The 20,760-nt window shown below is 38.5% G+C and overlaps 1 pseudogene; it reads left to right on the top strand.

Moving 5' to 3' along the window:
• LOC138376556 (zinc finger protein 493-like) overlaps nucleotides 1-18,499 on the top strand; it is a 34,548-nt pseudogene extending 16,049 nt beyond the window's left edge.
• The last annotated feature ends 2,261 nt before the right edge of the window (nucleotides 18,500-20,760 follow it).

A 20,760-nucleotide genomic window follows, 5' to 3' on the forward strand; every position in this document is an offset into this window, starting at 1 on the left:
GGTGTACTTTATAGTATTCCAAATTGATGAATGTAAGTAATGTGGTTTGCTGAGTTCATTGACTAGTTTTATCAAATTATTAAACTTCAGAGGGGGTTACAGGAGCATCTTATCGATAGGCAGTTGCTCAAAATTGTGCATGGGCCCCTGGGGCTGCCACTGGCATCTGCAGTGAGTGCAGTGTGGTAGGACTGAGCCCTGAACTCATGAGGTCGGTATGAAATCTGTGGTGTCAGAATTGACTTTTGGAGAAACATTTGGTGCCAAAAAGGTGGTCAGTGTTCATCAGACTCCACACATTTGGTGTGAGAAGTGTCAGGTTTCTCAGGGAAGGGAGAGTGTGTTCTCCTGCACATAGGCTGTCACACCACCTATTGTGCCCTGACTCTGCTTCTCCTCCTGTGGTCAGAGGAGACTGAGGACACAGGAGGAGCCCTGAGGTCAGATCCCTCTCTGCAGCTTGCTGCCACCATGTGATTCGCGCCCATTCATGCAGTGGTGCAGCAGGCACTGATGTAGCCATGCCCCCCCAGGCAAGTCTCCTCCCTCTGGAATGGAGACCACAGCTCCATTGCTCTTAGAGTTTCCCACCAAATATCCACACTGGAGTCCTGGTTTATCTCACCCTTAGACTCCAAATCTGCAGCAGAAATCTGGCCCTCCACCAATCCAGGCTTACATCTGGATCGCCTGATTATAATCCCATGCCTGCATGGACGCAGGAATGCCAGAGCATATCCCAGCCTGGGCTAGTATCTTTAGCACTGACAGCCCAACATAAGTGACTGGGGCAAACATACTCATTGATAGAGGTTTACTGGGCCAACATATAAGGATGTACTTGGGAAAAACCAAACCACAGACAAATCTGTGACTTTTTCCAAGGTGGGATTTAGGAACTTCAGTATTTAAAGGTGACATGGATAGAGAAAGTAAAAGGAGGAGGGGTGTGGGCAGCCAGGCAAACTTGTTACATTCTTGTGAGGCCCAGAAAATTTACGTATTACATAAGCTACAATTAATGTTTGAAGATAAAAAGGAACTGAAGGAAGAATCAATTATGTAGATGTCCCTGGATAGGTAGAAGAAAGGTTGATCTTATTTCTGTTATGCACTTGGGAAGATAAATTTGTAATCAACATTATTAGTGTGGAGTTGAACAGACTCTAGTTTTAGGAGCTAGACTGAAAGTGCAGATGAAAAGTTACAGTTTATGAGTCCTTACTTACAGAAGGCCAATGAGGAATTTCCTTTTGAATGAGCTGTGCAGACAGTCCATGTATATCCCTGAAACCTTTTATCTCTCCATGATCTGGCTGATGCATAATGCTAGTAACAACCATTCATGTGTAAGGTGTTGCATGACTCAGCCTCCAAGCCTGACCTTTGCTTCTGCATAAGGATCTTGAGGGATGTCCTGAGATTGTTAGTTTCTTCTACAACACCAACCAGTCCTCACACCAGCTGTGCACTGTCTCCCACCCCTGGGTCTTTGATAGCACTCTTCTATCTTCTGATTTTTTTCTTCCCCACAAACCTTCTTTCTTGTGCACATAGTGTGACTAAGGCTACTCCTCTGGTGCCTGAATTCAGCACCCTCTGGAATTATAGTCATGAGTTGAAGGCCGCGGCCCTTGACATGGCTGGTGTAAGAGCAGATGCAAATGAAAAATACCAATGGATCCTTCAACTTAAAAACATGAGATTATACTCTCTTTTCTTTCTTAAATTTTTTAATTGTTTACGTGCTTTTTTCTCTGCCACTTTGAAATATGTAACTTATTTTATGAGCTAACAGGTCTTTTGTAATTTTTTTTTTTTAACTTGGGGATATCTCTCTTTAAAATCTAGGAACCACTGCTTTGAAATGTAAATAGTCAGAAAAATCTGCATGTATCCCAGTTTCTTTTAGAGTAAGAACCTCCCATTAGTAGGCACCTAGCTCCAAGTTGCAAAGTCGTCTTCTGTCATGAAGATATGAAAGAGTTTTTTTTTTTCCTTTGAATATAGCCCATTAGTAAACACAGATGGCCTTTCCAATTACTAGGTGAATTTTGGGTAAACTACATTTGAAAAATGGTGCTGACAAATCTACTTGAGGACTAATTATGTTGACTTTTCTTTATGTCTTTGCAATCTCTTATCAGATTGCCTGAGATGTACATGACATTCTGGTTTTATTGTATAATAAAAGTTTTCCTACTGATTTACCATTGTGGAGAGTTATTCTGGGCTTGAAAACAATTTTTTTTATTACCAGGCATGATAAAAAAAAATACAAAGTGCTCACCTGGCTTCACTCTAAAGAGCTCGTTCCTTCTTGGCCTTCCAGTAATAACTCACAATTGTGCAAAAAAGTGCATGGTGCCTTCAATATTTACATGTAGACTGGTCTCTCTGCCTATTTGCAACCTGCTGTCTAGAGCAGTTTGACCAGATTTCTACAAAAATAATATTACAAGACAGCAATCATCCCTTTCAGCTGTTTGTCAATGACCCTGGCATTTTCAAACCTAAAATTTATCCAGAGACTGTTGGGCTTGCAAACCCAGCCAGGTAGACACATGTGCATTGAGTAGGCCTGAGAATCTTAACTCCCTCTCCTTCTCTTTCCCAAATACTCATGAATATGTAGAGGGCACCAGCTGCTTCCCTATTCCTCCGAGACCTAAATCTGCAGCTGCAAATTCTGAATCCAGGTCCTCGTGATCACAAGGATGTGATAGAGCAGCTTCCATGAGCAGCTTCTAGTTCCCCCTCATTCTGTATCACCCAAGAATACAGAGCCAGGTTGATTCCACCTGTAATCCGCACATGAGGCTGGCCTCTACCTGGGATTCACAAGGCAGGGCCAGTCTTGGGACTGAGTTTGTACAGAAAACCTGAGGGAAACATTTTCTGCATTGTGAGAGGTCAATATAGACTTTGTGAAGCCAGCCTTTACTAAATGAGGCCTTTCAAGTTTTCCAGATATTGCCCAGTGAGCTCTTAGAGTTGTATGAAGGGTTCCTGTTGTAAATAGAATCTAGTGGCAAAATCTGTAAGTGTAAACAAGCACCTCAGCTGTGGGAGGCCAGGGCCACAAAATATTCACACCCACGATCACAACTACAGCTTCCTGTACAGTTGCTGGAGTAGGGTGTTCTTCTCCTTCCTCATACCTACAAGTTAGCCGATAAAGGACAGGTTTGTCACACCTGGATCCAGGATCAGCTGCCCTACCAGGGCATTTCCATTTTCTCTGCTGACCTCACAGTCAGCCTGATTCTCTCCTGCCTGGATCAGCATGGGGACAGCAGCCCAAGCTCACTGGGGACCCTCTCACCAGCATGTGGGAGGCTTGTGGACATTTGCGGTGTCCTTCCATGCTGGGGTCAATATGACAGGATATAATTCCCCTCCATTTCAGAGGAAGAGGAATAAGTCATCCAGGGTTTGTTTCTCTTCGCATAGAAAGAATCTCCCTCGTTGGTGTCCAGAATAGAGTTGCTCCAGTTTCCTGGTACTTCAGTGATAAACAAGGAGGAGGTCTTGAGACACAAACTGATAGATCAATCAATTCTTTCCATCTCATATGAGCATTAGAAGAACAAGTAAAGCAGGCAGGGTTCCTCCTGTCCAGTCTAGAGCAAATGGTTAAATGGTTGAATTCAGCATCATGTAGTCAAGAGGAGGAAGTTGCTCAGACTTTTGCTTCATTTGGGCCATTTTCCTTATGTTGTGAGTTCTGATGTCAGCACGTGAAGGCCATTGATGAACAGAAGAGTTGCTTTTATTTGTCTTTATTGCTTTTGCCTTGTTAAGGATAAATATTTAGCTAGTTCTAATATAATTCCAGAAAAATTGAAGTGTTTTTGATTAAACTGTTTATTACTATATGTTATAAAATGTACGAAGAAGCCTAGGGTGGTGACTCACACCTGTAATCCCAGAATCATATGACTTACTGTGGCCTGGAATAACAAATGGTCTATATGCACAGTAAAGCCTGAGAGGCAATGCTTAGCTAAGTGTTTTCAGCCCCAGGTTCCAATTAGGATCACGTTTCCAGGTTAAAGAAACACCATCACCTGTGCCCGCCCTGCAGCTTCTATTTGTTGGGGTTGGAGCATCTATGCGGTTTTAATTGAGTGCCCAACGTGATGCTAAAGTGAGTCCAGGGTCAAGCACAAGGGCTCCCAGATATATTTATGAAAGTTGAGTCCAGCCTTTGTTCCACGGGGACCTCACAGAGTCTTCTCTGCATGGGTTTGTGGGGTGCAGGGCAGCTGCTATAGCAGATATTGCTGGTGTCTGTGGTAGAAGAGGGCACCTGTGTGCAGGAAGGGAGAGAAATCACTCATTGGTCTCCATGTAGAAGCTCCATGTTCATGACTCTGTGATGAAGGACAGGGAAGGGTGGATTTTTTTGCACTTCAAGGTCCCTCTGCCTGTGGGTGTAGTCATAGCAGGTGAAGGGGCTGTGCTGATGCCTTTCATGGCACTTTATCAAAATGCAGATGTGATTTGTCCAGATACTCTCACCTGAGAAAAAGTTCCAGAGAAGGAAGAGGAAGAAACGGCTGGTTCTTATGTGCCGGTCCCAGGTCCAGAACCATGTTCACTTGTCATCCTGAAATGTCATGTGTTTAGAATGAAAACCTTTCTTTCTCTTGTGATGTTCTTGGCTAATGAGTTTGTTTCAGTGATTCTTTTGTCCTTTTTTCTTATAATGGTCAAGGTGCTCTGAAAAATCTTCCCTGTATAGCAGAGCTTTCTATTCATTCTCTCCATCCAGGCCTCTTATATGCCATGAACGCTTCTCAAAAAGTTTATGAGCTGTAATATGGAAATTTTTCCCTTTGTGGCTGTCAATCTTGGGACCATGTGGCTGCCTAAGATTCTTATTTGGGATAGGGTCAGGTCCTTGGGTATCTGTGAGGAAGGGGAACACGAAACTGTTTAGGTTCCATGTGGATGCTCCATCAGCTCTGTGCATAACAGGCTGAAGTAAATGCACTCTTAAAGTGCTGACATTAATTGCCTAGAATAACTCAGAGTTTTAAAAAAGAATAATTAGAGGAGACTTGCTTTCTAGGATGCTAAGAAAAGACTTCACATACACTATTAGAGGTTATAAAACATGGGAGATACATGTAGCTTGAGGTTTGCATAAAACTGATGTTTCCTCATGATTAGATTCAAATTATGATTTATTTTTTTTGGCCCTTATCATCACAGCAATGATGTAGTGTCCGCCTATGTGAATCTGTACCTGATACCAATTTGTTCTATTATAGTTGTTAACCTTATACACTTAGATAAGGTTCTCCTTAACAGATTTTTTCACTATAAATTATTTTTCTCCATTAATACACACCTTGGGGAGATGTGCGTAAACCATCACATTGAATCTGGAAGTTCCCATTTGTTCTTAGCTTCTCTTTCATACAGGTTCCTTTGGAAAGGGAAGGCTCTCATCTTTATTTCCTGGTCTGATAAACTGGGATAAACCCAGGCTCTACCATTTGGTGGATGTTTGCCAAAACATCCTCCTGGGCCAGAAGCGTTGGCATCACTCATGAGCTTGCTAGAGATTCAGGCTTCATCCTGTATCTTCTGAATCAAAATCTGCATTTTAACCAGATCTTCCATTCATTGTTGTACACATTAAAATTTGAGAGGTACCTTCTAACCCACCATGACTTTTCCATCAGAGAAATATACAGAACTTAATCATGTATGATGTAAATAAAGCACTCAAAAATGTCCATGGCTGTTTGGGTGGCCTTACTTTTATGCTGCATTATCTAAAAAATATAGTATCTGCACTGTTTTTGTGGATGTTATACTGTCCTCTTTCCCCAGACTTACACAATACATTAGGAAATACTTTTTTGTTAAAATTATCTTTTGGGATAATTCCAGTCACGTGTATAAGTCAGAACCAGTTCTCTTTACTCTCTCATTTCACCAGGACTGAAATTATCTCTGCCCATGGCTCCTTCGTAAGTATGTGTTGTTGTTTTTTTTTTTTCCAGGCACTGTTGACATTCATGGATGTGGCCATAGAATTCTCTCTGGAGGAGTGGGAATGCCTGGACCCTGCTCAGCAGAATTTGTATAGGGATGTGATGTTAGAGAACTACACAAACCTGGTCTCTCTAGGTGAGGAGAACTTCAATACACCATTCCCATTCCACACTAATAATTTCATATTTTTTGTAAATTATTTTCTGGTAGTTTCTGTTGTGCATGAATGAGTTTCTGATCCTTGTTTCCAAGAAAAGCTTGGGGACTTTTGATATAGAAAAGAAAATATTCAAAGTGTTTTATCTTGATGTTAATCCTACATCTTTTTGAGCTGCAAATCTGTATCACTCTGCATTAGTAGTAATTGCAGAAATGTAGTGGCATAAAATATGTTACCCATACCTTGAAATGCAATTTCCACTACCAATTTTTGATTCAGTGGTACTGGGTAGTGGAGCTAAGAACCCACAAATGTTAAATGCTTTCTAAGTATTCTAAAGTTTCTGTCAGGAAAGAGTATTTGGGGATTATTTTTCTAGAATTTTCTATATGTTCTCTTTTCTCTACTGAGCACAGTACTAGGTTGGTAATTGGAGAATCCCAGTAAGAGTCATGTGAATTTTTTCTAATAAAATAGGTCTTGCTGTCTCTAAACCAGACCTGATCACCTGTCTGGAGCAAGGAAATGAACCTTGGAAGGCGACTAACTACATTGCAGTAGCCAAGTACCCAGGTAGGTGGGAGTGAATGAAGCAGATGACACAGGTGAGAGAGGTCCAGAATTTAAGGAGGAAGCCAGACCTTAAAATGGGGTTTGGGAAGCTGTGCTTCAATGAAAATGATTGCTAAGAAGCCTGGGTTTCTTTCCCTTGGTCTCACATAAGGGCATGTCTTGTCTTTGTGTTTTAATTCTCTAAGCACTAATTCCCGTCAGTGATCTCCCTTGAAGGTTACAGTGAGAACCAAAGTTCTGTTCGTGGCTTACAAGGGACAGCAGGATCTGAGTCCTGTGCTATTGCCTTTCAGGACATGGTAATATCTGTGTATTTTTGAGGAAGCCTCTGTGAAACAATTTTTTCATTTTCCTTTTGTGTCGTCTCTGAAATGTGTGAGTGAAGTTGTGACATTAGTACTTGGTTCAGGTATCCCAGGGACACCACAAACAGATGTGGTATGTTTTCTGCTTTATGGTTTCCTACCCTATGGAGGTTTTAAATGTAATTTTACAGGAAATTCATACTCAGTAATTTATCAGAACTCTCTAAGTATAGAAAGTCAAATGTTATTTTACTTCAAACTTCTGTTTTTGTATCAACTATGATAAATAATTTAAATTCTACATGCCCAAATTCCTCAACTTTAGTATAGCTTAAGTTATCTTTTTTCTACATTTCTTAAATATAGTATGTCTTCGGGAAGCTTAGAACATTGCTGAGCATGTATTAAGCTCCCACTTTTTACTTTATTTTTTAATAACTGTCATTTTATAGTTTTCTTTTAGTTTGAAGTTAACTGGAACTGTCTCATTTATACACACACACACCCGTGTGTGGATGTGTAACATTTTACCAATAAAAGTTATATATAATTATTTGACATTTGTATACATGTGAAATGATTGATAAAATCAAGTTAATGAATATACCTAACACCTCAAAATCAACTTTTTTTTTTTTTTTTTTGTATTGAGAATACTTAAGGTCTACTGTCTTGGCAAATTTCAGGATGCAAGTTATTATTAACTATAGGCATAGTGCTATACATTACATCTCCAAAATGTATTCATCAGATAACTAAAAGTGTGCACCCTTTGAACATCTATTTTCCCCACCACAGGCCCTGGAAACCACATTTGTATTCTCTACCTCAAACTTTTTAGCTTCCCTATATAAGTGAGATCACACAGTATTTGTCTTTCTGTGCCTGGCTTATTTCAGTTAGCATAATGTCCTTCAGGACCATCTGTGTTTGATGAAATGGCTGAATAATATTTTTTGTGGCTAAATAGTATTCAGTAAAATATATACATATACTGTGTATATATACCATACTTTATCCATTCAGAATTTTACAAACAGCTTGTTTTCATATCTTGTCAATTGTGAATAATATTGCAAAGAACATAGGGGTACAGATTATTTCTTAAAGATGCTGATTTTTTTTTTTTAGAGTCTCACTCTGTTTCCTGGGCTAGAGTGCTGTGGCATCAGCCTAGCTCCCAGCAACCTCAAACTCCTGGCTCAAGCGATCCTCCTGCCTCAGCCTCCCGAGTAGCTGGTACTACAGGCACATACCAGCACGTTGGGCTAATTTTTTCTATTTTTAGTTGGCCAGATAATTTTTTCTATTTGTAGTAGAGATGGGGTCTTACTCTTGCCCAGGCTGGTCTCCTGAGCTCAAGCGATCCTCCCGCTTTAGCCTCCCAGAGTGCTATGGTTACAGACATGAGCAACAACACCCAGTGAAAGATACTGATTTTAGTTCCTTTGGATATATACACAGAAGTGGGATTGCTGGATTGTATGGCAATTCTAATTTTTCATTTTGAGTAGCACCTCATGCAGGTTTTCATAATGACTCTACCAATTTACAACTCACCAACAGTATAAAGGATTTCTTTTTCTTCACATGCTTGTCAAAATTTGTTATCTACTCTTTGATATTAGCGATGTTAACATGTATGAAGTGGTATTAAGTGCCTAATGATTAGTGATGTTGAACATCTTTTCATATACGTATGGCCATTTATATGTCTTTTTTGGGAAAAGATCTTTTCAGTCTTTCTCCTATTTTTCAATTGGGTTATTACCATTATTACTGTTTTTGTCTCTTATCAGACATATGGTTAGTAACCATTTTCTCCCAACCTTTATGTTTTCTTGTTTCATTGTCTTCTTTGCTGTACAAAAGCTTTTTTAGTTTAGTGCAGTCCAACTTATTTATATTTACTTTCGTTGTCATATGTTTGATGTTGTATTCAAAAAATTCTTTGCCAAAGTCATTATCAAGGAGGTTTTCCATATGTTTCTTTTATGATTTTTAAGGATTTGTGCTTTACATAAGTCTATATTTTGAATTAATTTTTGGGTATGGTATACAAGAAATTGTGTAATTGCATTTTTTTCTTGTGAGTATCCAGGTTTTCTAGCACCAAGTATTGAAGTATTGGTGAGACTATCATTTCTGCACTATGTGCTCTTGGTGCCCCTGTCAAAGATGAGTTGACTTTGCATGCATGGATTTTTTTCTGGGCCCTCTGTTTTGTTCCATTGGTTTTTTGGTCATTTTTTAATGCATGTTCTAGTCTGTTTTTATTACTGTGGTTTGGAAATTAGTTTGAAATCAGAAAGTATGAGGCCTCCAGCTTTCTTCTTCTCAGTATTATGTTGGCTACTGAAAATATATTGTAGTTCCATAAAAATTTTAGGATTGTGGTTTTTATTACTGTGAAAAAATGCCATTATCAAAATAAAAAATGCCATTACTGTGAAAAAATGTCATATCAAAAATGAAATTTTGATAGGTAGTCCATTGAATCTTTAGGTGACATCGCATAATATGACACTTTAACAGTATTTATTCTGCTAGTATATAGACCTGTGAAATCTTCACATTTATTTGTGTCTTCAATTTCTTTCATCACCAACTTATAGTTTTCAGTGTAAATCTCTTTCATGTTTTTAGTTAAATTTAGTGCTAAAATGTTTATTATTTTGATGCTACTATAAATGAGATTATTTTCTTTTTTATTGGATAGTTTGTTACTGTATGAAAACACAAGTGACATTTGCATGTTAATTTAATATTCTGCTCATTTACTCAGGGAATTTTTTAGTTTAAACAGGTTTTTTTGTACTCTTTAGGGTTGTCTATATATAAGATCATGTCATCTATAAATAGTGATTTTTTTTTCTTTTCTATTTGATGGCTTTAAAAATTTTTTTCCCAATATTTTTGCCTAAGACTTCCAATGTTATGATAAAATAGAAAGATTGAAAGTACGTACAATACAGCCTTGTATTTGTATCTGTGCATCTGAAGGAGCAAATATGTCATTCAGTTTTCATAATTTCAGCAGGTAAAGATCTTTCCTTTTTGGGTCCACAGCTTGATGGATTATCCTCTGGACTTGCAAAGAATAGTGGTTCTAGCTGGCTTACAAGGCTGCTTCTAGGTCAGCTTTGATGTTTCCTTTTAGTGGGTCTGTTACTAGGGGCTTGGACAGTTGTCAATTCTGTCTAGTTCCTGGGCAGACTGGATTGCCCTCGGGACTTTGATCTGTAGGGCAGGAAGTTGCAGTTGGGTCTGCATATGGTGGGGAGGGTGTCAAGTATATGTATGGGTGTGGCTCCCACTGAATTTGTGAGAGGTTTTCCCTGGGGCACGGTGTTGGTCCCTAGGTGTGCAGCACTGGCCATGCACTGTGGCTGAGAGAACTGGAACTGAGTTACAGCTGCTTCAGAGACCACAGTGAGTCCCAAGGTCTGTAGGCCTGTCTCCATGGACACAAATGGACATTCCCTGCAGGCCTCTGGAGAGGGAGGACCATTCCTAGACCATGGCTGGGAGGACCTGAAGTTGCTTATAGAGTCACTTCAGAATTCTCAGTGGTACCAAGTGGAGTGAGCCATTTCTTGGTCTGTATCCAAGACCAGGGGTTCCCAAGTTTACCACGTGAATGAAGGCCTGCCTTCTCAAAATGACCGATCATGGGCTTTAGTATTATTTTATAACCTCCTTCCTGGATCTCAAAGCTTTTATAAAAGGACTTAGATTTTGAGATGGGGGTCTCCTAATATCACCCAGGCTGGTCTCAAACTGCTGGACTAAAGTGATCCTATTTCCTCAGCCTCTGAGTAGCTGGAATTACATGTTTGAGCTACTATGCCTGGCTTTCATAAAGTCACTTTTGTCCATGGATGGCTGCCAAGTTTTAGTTGCTGTGGGAAGACAGAAAAGTAGGAAACTTCCTATTCCACCAAGTTGTTAATGTCACTCTCTCTATACAGTCTCACTTTCTATTTTGTTCTATATCAAATTTTACGTCTAAACATTTCTTGCTTTGCAATGACATATTACTGCATTTCTTTTTTAAGTTATGTCCTTTGACATAAGTTTATTGTGTATTTTATTTTACCTACACATTATAATTTTGGTTGAAATTGCAACTTCTTATATATACTTTATCAATGTCTGGTTTAATTAAAATACAAATCAGCCATATGTCTATAAAAAATTATGTACATTTTTTACCTATACATTTATATATTTGGGAACCCTGTTTTATAATGTGTGTGTGTATAATAGTTTTATATATAAAATATATGTCATGCTCTAAGTGCCTTTATAAGAGCTTTGGGATCTAGGATCCCAAATATAAAAATATTTTTTATATATATATAAATTGTAGGTTTCCAGTGAATGAAACTTTGTATTACTATTTAATGTCCTTGTCTGTCTTGTGACAGTTTTGGCATAGTGTGTTTTATGAAATAGGACAGCTTTTGACTCAAAATGTATTTCGCCTAATATGATTGTGACTCTCCTGCTCTCATTTGCTTAACCATTGCATGGAGTGTGTTTTTCCATCCTGCCACTTTGAGTCCATTTTTTTCATTAGATCGAATGTGAATCTGTTATAAAGAGAATATAGTTGGATCTTGCTTTTTGAATTTCCTTAAACCCCTTTACTCAATTTTTTTCTTTTGATTGGGGATTTTAGTCTATAAATATTTAAATAATTGTTTGAATGCGAAGGGGTTACTATTGCCATTTTATTAATTGTTTTCTTTGATTCTTGCAGGTATTTTGTCCTTGTTTTCCTCATTTTCTGTCCTTTGTGTCTCATTGATTTTTTATAGTGACTTGCTTTGACCCTCCTTTTTAAAAAATGTTTCTCTATAGGTATTTTATTTTGGTTACCATGCGGATTACATAAGAGCTCTTATAGTTACAACAATATACTTTAAACTTGTAACAACTCTTCTTTACTTGTATACAAAAATTCTTCTTCATTACATTTGCCTTAAAATTTATGTTATTGATATCTCTAATTGTATCTTCTTATACTGTATATCCATTAACAGATGTTTCGTTTCTTTTTTTTTTTTTTTTTTTTTTTTTATTTGAGACAGAGTCTCACTCTGTTGCCTGGGCTAGAGTGCTGTGGCGTCAGCCTAGCTCACAGCAACCTCAAACTCCTGGGCTTAAGTGATCCTACTGCCTCAGCCTCCCAAGCAGCTGGGACTACAGGCATGAGCCACCATGCCTGGGTAATTTTGTTCTCTATATATTTTTAGCTCTCCAGATCATTTCTTTGTATTTTTAGTAGACACAGGGTCTCGCTCTCGCTCTCGCTCAGGCTGGTCTCGAACTCCTGACCTTGAGCGATCCTCCTGCCTCAGCCTTCCACAGTGCTAGGATTACAGGTGTGAGCCACTGCACCCGGCCGAACAGATGTTTCTGATCATTTTTGTGCTTATCTTATAAACTTTGAAGCATGATTAAGAGCATTTTCTGCACCATTATTCTAATACTGCAGAACTTTATTTAGATGTAATTGCATCTCTTTCCCAGACAGGGTTTCTTTTATTTCAGAATATTAAGGGGATACAAATATTTTTGGTTATATGAATCACTTTTGTAGTGCTTGAGTCATGACTACAGGTGTGCCCATCACCCAAATACTGTTCATTTTACCCATCAGGCAGGTTTTTGTTTCTCTCCTTCTTCCCCCTGCCTCCTGCTTGATTTCCAGCAAGTTTTACTTTCCTCTGTGCACATGTGTGCTCATCAGTTAGTTCCAATTTAATAATGAGTACAGGTAGTATTTTTCCAATCTTGAGATACTTCACTTAGGATAATTGTCCCAAGGTACCTTTAAATTATTGCAAAAGGCATTAATTGATCTTTTTATGGCTGTCTAGTACTCCATGGTATAAATATACCACATTTTATTAATCCAGTCATAAATTGATGGGCACTTGGGTTGATTCCACATCTTTGCTGTTGTGAATTGTGCTGAAATAAGTATTTGAGAGCAGGTGTTTTTTTGATAGAAAGACTTCTCTTGCTTTGGGTCGATACCTAGTAGTGGCATTGCCGTATCAAATGGTAGGTCTACATTTAGTTCTTTGAGAAATCTCCATACTGTTTTCCATAGAGGTTATACTAATTTGCAGTCCCACCAACAGTGTGTAAGGATTCCTTTATCTCTGCCTCCATGCCATCATCCCCTGCTCTCGTGTGCAATGTCTCTGCATGGATTCTGAGCAGCTCCCCAGTGAGCCCAGAGGTCTGCAGTGGATGGGGGAGACTCCTCAGAGTTCAAGCTGCCTGCAACTTTGATTCCTCTCCTAAAAAGCAGTGGTACTTCAATTCTGCTGTCTGCTCCTCTTCTCAGTAGTGTGAATTGTATTGGGACCCCTGGCTTAAGCTCTGAGGTGGGTGGTGCTTATAAGAGTCAGCTACACCTTGTTGGATTGAGTCAGTAGGTGCTGTAATGGGCTATATGGTCATTCTCCCTGTCAGTGGTTGATGCTTGCAGGAAAGAGGCAAGTGCAGAGGGGTTCTTTTGTGCCTGGAATAGGCTTCAGCCCCTTAGGAGAAGCATTTGAGTATCCCAGACAGTGGGAGGGGCCTGCGGTCCCCAGGGGATTGCTTACTCTCCACCACAAGAGAGGAGAGTGGGAGAGTGAGGCTGGGTGGGGTTAGGTTGAGCAAGCCTGGAAGGCTCTGCAAAGTCTTGGCAGGGCTCCAAGTCCTATCCCAGGGCCCTGGGAAAAGCCACTGGGAGAGGGGTCAAAAACATCTATCAAATCTAAAAAGACTGCTTATGGGGGAGGGGCTGTCTGTAGTTCACCAACTGGCTCCTGGAGTGAGCTCTGCCCCTGTCTCATTACCCCTGCCCTGAGGGGCTCCCTCCGGTGTCTGTTTGCAAATGGGCACAGAAACCTGCTGCACTCAGCCACAGTGGGACCACAGGCTGGGAACTTTATGCCGGGGATCCACTCGAGTCTGACAGCGTGACTTTCCTGTGGGGATCCGGGCATTTCACCAGATTTCTGTGGCTCAAACCCCCACTGTACTCTCGCATCATTTCTTCCCATGTGGGCTCCCTTGCCTACCAAGTTACTCTCTCAAATCTCTCCATTGTGCCCCCTAGGAATTCACTCATGTCGTGGGGGCACAGGATCCAGCCTGTGAGTCTTGTTCACTGGCATGTGTCTGCACAGAGTACCACAGGCAGGGAACTCCCAGACCGGGCACCCCTGGAGCCACCACTGGTCCCCAAAGGTAAAGGTGTGTGCCCCACTCTCTGTAAAAATGCCAGTTTGGAGAACACTGTAGGTGATGAGAGGTGGCTGCCCTCCCAGCTGCAGTGGGTCGGGGAGGGAGGAAGAGAGCCAGGAATAGAGCCAGGACCCTGGCTCCTCCAGTCACCCTCCTTGGAAGGCAGCCTGCATGAAACGTCCAAGCTCCAGAGCCACTCCTGTTCTCCACACGATTCAGTGGGTGCAGCAGTGCCCATGCTCATAAATGTGGAAAAACCCACATACAACTCAGTAGCCCACTGATTACCAAAGGTGTGTAGGACGGAGAAACGCAATACTCCCTTATTCCTTCACTGGGCTCTGAGCCTCTTTGGGTTTGATTCTCACCAGTTTCTTCTCATCTTTTTCTTTTTCCTTTTTCGTGTTCTGCTTCACGGTTTCCCCCTGTGAAGTATGCAGCAGGCTCCGGCACCTCCTGCAAACTACACATGAGCTGTGCCCATTCCTCCCTTTTTCTTTATCTAAAACACTTTCTTCCCTCCGGGGTGCTCCAGCAAGTGATGTCTCTAGTAGGCCCTCTTGCCCTCTCCTCTCTTCAGTTAATTATAGTTATATAATTTTGTGTTGTTTTCTAGCATCATTTTATTTTCAGTGAAAGGGGCTTCCTTTGGCACTTCTTGTATTGAAGATCTAGTGCTGACAGACTCTTTCAGCATCTGGTTATGTTGATAAATTTTTATTTTTTCTTCTTTTAGGAGGATAGTTTTGCTAGATACAGTATTTGTGCTGTGCAGGTTTTTGTTCTTTAGGCCCTTTGACTATATAGCCCAATTTTTTCGCAGGGCAATGTTTCTGATGATAAATCCACTGTTTCTCTCATAGAAGCAAGCTTATAGATGACTCATCACTCTTGTCTTGCAACTTTTCAGATTCTCTTTTCTGTGACTTTCAAAGCTTTGCTTATAATGTCTTATTATGGGTCTTTTTGTTTATCCCAGTTAAAGTGTGTTGAGCTTCTTGATTTCTTAGTTCTTTTTCTCACATTTTAGAATTGCTCAGTCATTTCTATTTGTGTTCTTGAGCTCCACAGATTGTTTTCTTTTATACTTTTTGTTGCTGTTCTAATTTTGCTCTATTCGTTTAGTTGTCTGATTTCATTTCACCCATTGTGCACTATTCAGATGAGGCTTTTTAATTTTCTCAGGTAATTTATATATCATTATTTCCTTATAGTTAATATCTGATTATTTATTTTGTTTGTTTTAATGGGCTAGGATATCCTGATACTTTGTGTATGTTATTACCTTTGGTTGATATTTGGGGATTAAATAAAAATTCATCTGTCACAATCTTTAAAAAATGGCTTTGTCCTGGGAGATTCTGATATGAATTGCTTGGGCTACAGATTCTTGGAGCCACCCAAATCTATTCTCAGGATGTTTATTCTGTGGAATTGTATGTTTATTTTCCAGGTAAAGTGATTTTTCCATGTTTTTTCTTAAGGCCCTGTAATCATTTGCTACACCTATTTTATGCCAGTTGTACTGAAGTCTCTCTGCTGCCATAGCAGTCATTTACCTTTGTTTTCAGCAAACCCAGTCTACCTTCCAAAGCACATCACAATTATGTTCAGCATTCTGTGTTATGGGAGACACTAATCAGTCTCTGGAAAGGCCCCTAAAAGTCCAAAGATATATATATATGCCACAATTCTCTTTCTGTTTTTGGGGAGAATCCAGGAGTTGATTTTTTAAACCCATGTAACCCATGCTATATTAATATTAGGAAGGACAATGGTAGGTAAATGTAACAAACTTTTCTTCCTCTTCTATGTGACTTTTGGCATTGTGCTTTCCTAGGATGCTGCAAACATTTAATTGGTTTTAAAATTCACACAGAAGCAATTTGGTCAGTACATTTTTATTAATGTTATGTAGCTGTAACTGTATTAGGGCCTGTGGTAGTTTACTATGCTATCTTGATAATGTGCTTGCTATAATTTTATATGCTAGATTTGTAATAGATGTTCATCTGAGGCTGAAAAAAAAAACAAGAGGGATAATTTGTTATTTTTATTTCTTTCAGCTGTGTCTTCTCATTATACCCAAGACCATTTGCCAGGGAAAAGCCTGAAAGATTCATTCCAAAAAGTGCTACTGAGAAATTATGAAGGCTCTGGACTTCATAATTTAAGCTTAAGGAAAGACTGGGAAATTATGTGTGCGTGCCAGGTGCAGGAAGAATGTCATAATGGATGTAGCCAATTTTCCACAGCTAGCCATTGCAAAGTCGCCAAATGTAATAAATGTTTGAAAGTCTTCAGAAAATTATCAAAACGAAATAGACATAATATAAGACATACTATAGAGAAAACTTTCAAATGTAAAGAATGTGGAAAAGCCATTAACAAATGTTCACAGTTCACTGAATATAAAAGAATTCATACTAGAGAGAAACATTACAAACATCTAGAATGTGGCAAAGTCTTCAAATCTTGCCCAAGCCATTCTAACCATAAGTCAAGTCATGCTGGAGGGAACCCCTACAAATGTGAAGAATGTGGCAAAGCTTTTAAGCAGTCTTCAGACCTTAATATACATAAGAGAATTCATACTGGAGAAAAACCCTACAAATGTGAAGAATGTGGCAAAGCCTTTAACAGGTGTTCAGTACTTACCAAACATAAGAGAATTCATACTGGAGAGAAACCCTACAAATGTGAAGAATGTGGCAAAGGTTTTATCCAGCATTCAGACCTGACCAGACATAAGAGAATTCATACTGGAGAGAAACCCTACAAGTGTGAAGAATGTGGCAAAGCTTTTAAGCAGTCTTCAGACCTTAATATACATAAGAGAATTCATACTGGAGAGACACCCTACAAATGTGAAGAATGTGGCAAAGCCTTTAACTTGTGTTCAATACTTACCATACATAAGAGAATTCATACTGCAGAGAAACCCTACAAGTGTGAAGAATGTGGCAAAGGTTTTATCCAGCATTCAGACCTGACCAGACATAAGAGAATTCATACTGGAGAGAAACCCTACAAGTGTGAAGAATGTGGCAAAGCTTTTAAGCAGTCTTCAGACCTTAATATACATAAGAGAATTCATACTGGAGAGACATCCTACAAATGTGAAGAATGTGGCAAAGCCTTTAACTTGTGTTCAATACTTACCAAACATAAGAGAATTCATACTGCAGAGAAACCCTACAAGTGTGAAGAATGTGGCAAAGCTTTTAAACGGTCTTCATACCTTAATATACATAAGAGAATTCATACTGGAGAGACACCCTACAAATGTGAAGAATGTGGCAAAGCCTTTAACTGGTGTTCAATACTTACCATACATAAGAGAATTCATACTGGAGAGAAACCCTACAAATGTGAAGAATGTGGCAAAGCTTTTAACCAGTGTTCAAACCTGAATGCACATAAGAGAATTCATACCGGAAAGAAACCCTACAACTGTGAAGAATGTGGCAAATCTTTTATCAAGCGTTCAAACCTGAGCAAACATAAGACAATTCATGCTGGAGAGAAACCCTACAAATGTGAAGAATGTGGCAAAGCTTTTATCCACCGTTCACACCTGACCAGACATAAGAGAATTCATACTGGAGAGAAACCCTACAAGTGTGAAGAATGTGACGAAGCTTTTAAGCAGTCTTCAGACCTTAATATACATAGGAGAATTCATACTGGAGAGACACCCTACAAATGTGAAGAATGTGGCAAAGCCTTTAACTTGTGTTCAATACTTACCATACATAAGAGAATTCATACTGGAGAGAAACCCTACAAATGTGAAGAATGTGGCAAAGCTTTTAACCAGTGTTCAAACCTGAATGTACATAAGAGAATTCATACCGGAAAGAAACCCTACAAATGTGAAGAATGTGGCAAATCTTTTATCCAGCATTCAAACCTGAGAAAACATAAGACAATTCATGCTGGAGAGAAACCCTACAAATGTGAAGAATGTGGCAAAGCTTTTATCCACTATTCACACCTGACCAGACATAAGAGAATTCATACTGGAGAGAAACCCTACAAGTGTGAAGAATGTGGCAAAGCCTTTAACTTGTGTTCAACACTTACCAAACATAAGACAATTCATACTGGAGAGAAACCCTACAAATGTGAATGATGTGGCAAAGTCTTTACCCAGTGCTCTTACCTTATCATACATGGCAGAATTCATACCTGAGAAAAATCCTACAAATGTAAACAATGTGGCACATCCTTTAATAACTGTTCACATATTACTTGACATGACAGGGGTCATACTGGATAAAAGTGGTATAAATGTAAAGACTGTTGAAACACCTTCCACAAAATAAAAGTCTTAGAGTGCACCATGGTATTGATACAGGCAAAGAAAATAGAAGTATAAGGACTGGTGCAATACATTTACTTATATCGCAGATCTTATTTATTGTACACAGTATTCATACTGGAGGGTAAACCCCTAACAACTGCTTAAACTATATTGAACTTCACAGAATTTGGACTGGAGAGAAGCCCTACAAATAAAATAAATGAGGAAAAATATTTCTTCAAAAAATATGCCTTAGGAAACATCAGCATTAATATCAAAAGATATTTTAGAGATACAAGAAATATGAAAAAATTTAATCATAACTGAAGTTGAATAAGCATCAGAGGATTTACAGTAGAAAGCACCAAGGCACTAACACTTTCAGACATTAAAGCAGAGGGTTGATTATGAAGAATAATCCAAAGTTAAAAGATAATTTATTTGTATGTAGGCTTAAAAAGAGCAGAAGATTGATTTTTGGAGGGTTATACTCAAATTATGCTATTTTGCATTGAAATGATTTCAGATATTTGAAAAATTAAATATTGATGTAATTCAACACTTAAATCACTTGCTTCTCTGCTTTCATTCCTATTCTTTCTGTGAAAGGATGTGGCCAACTTTTGCTGCATCAGAGCTATGAAAGAACTTTATAAATTATGTAGGCATCATTTTTGTACTCTTGCAAGGAAAATTAAGGACACCAAGATGTAATATTCGGTAAGAAAATCTGAGTGCAGAGGCTCTTTGTGATCCAGCCATAACACTGTTTTAAGTAATTTGTGTGGTAGGTTTTTAATGTAATATTCTTCTGAGGACATTTTCAACTTTAGAAGTAAATTGTTTTACCAATTGCATATTCAGTAATAGAACAAAGTAGATTTTGAAATGCTGTTACTAAGACAATGTGTGATCTCAATTTGTTTTAATAAAACAAAATTGTTTTTAATGTGTTACATGTTGTGTATTGAATGAAGTCTTAAACTTCCACCGCGATTTACCTAGTCCACTTTATTCAAAGTCCAGATAACAAATGTAAACAATATAATATTGGGTAACATAGTGGAACATAACATTATTAAGGAGCTTTTTTGCAGAGGCTTTAAGCTTCAGTGAATTTGAAAAATATTGCTTCCATAGGTTATATTTTCATTCTTTTTCTTCTTTTTGCAACTATAAAGTGCCATTAAAATGGTTATAATGAGATTATATAGGAGCATAATCAGAGGCCATACATTGCTGAATAATGAATGACTATTTACAAATTTTCATTGTACATTTTTCTTTGAATGTGCAACCTCCCTGGCCTGAAAATTCCATATAGACTCTATAGATAAACGTTAAGTGCACAATGATGGAAGAAGTAATTGTGTTTGTGTGTGTACCTATTTTGAGAAGAAAAGAAAAATATTGGAACAAAACAGATAATTAAAAAAAAAATGTTGATAATTTACTACCAAACTAGAAACCTCATAGCTTCTGAAAGTAAATATATATTCTCTGCTTTGAATTGATTTCTCTAAAATCTTATGGCTCCTGGTTCTGTATCTCCCCATGTAAATCCTCTGTTTTCAAATTCCTGTTGTTCATGCTACATCAAATAAATTATTGTTCAAGAAGTTAAGAAATATTCTTCATATGACTTGGGGATTATACAAATAATTTTTATGAAATTAAATTGTGTTCCAAAATAATTTGAAGATGTAATGCCATAGTGAGTATACTAAGTTAAATTGTATTAATTAGTAAATTTCATTTTTTTCTTTGCAAAAGGCAAAATTTGTTTAAGCCAACTTCTCTTTAGTTATTGTCTTTTTCACTTTTTGTAATTGACATAATTGAGTTGTCAGACTATTGTTCCAATCTAGATAAACACTGAAGAGGCTTCATAAGTCATCAGGTTGTTTTGACATTTACTCGAAAGAAAAAACATGACAGCATTAGGTGTATAATAGATGTCACATAATTAGCAGAGTATTTCTGTTAAAGTGATTTTGTGGCTACAAGTAACACTGAAAACAGCCAGGTGAAGAAATGACATTGATTCTGCATGTGCAGAGAGATCACTTGTTTAGAGGCTGTAAAATTTACTGTCTGAATTTAGAAAGGGGAATTCTGCTTCTTTTCATTTGCTAATTGTGTCCAGTTTG

The sequence above is a fragment of the Eulemur rufifrons genome, chromosome 28, assembly GCF_041146395.1.
Source record: "Eulemur rufifrons isolate Redbay chromosome 28, OSU_ERuf_1, whole genome shotgun sequence".
Taxonomy (NCBI): Eukaryota; Metazoa; Chordata; class Mammalia; order Primates; family Lemuridae; genus Eulemur; species Eulemur rufifrons.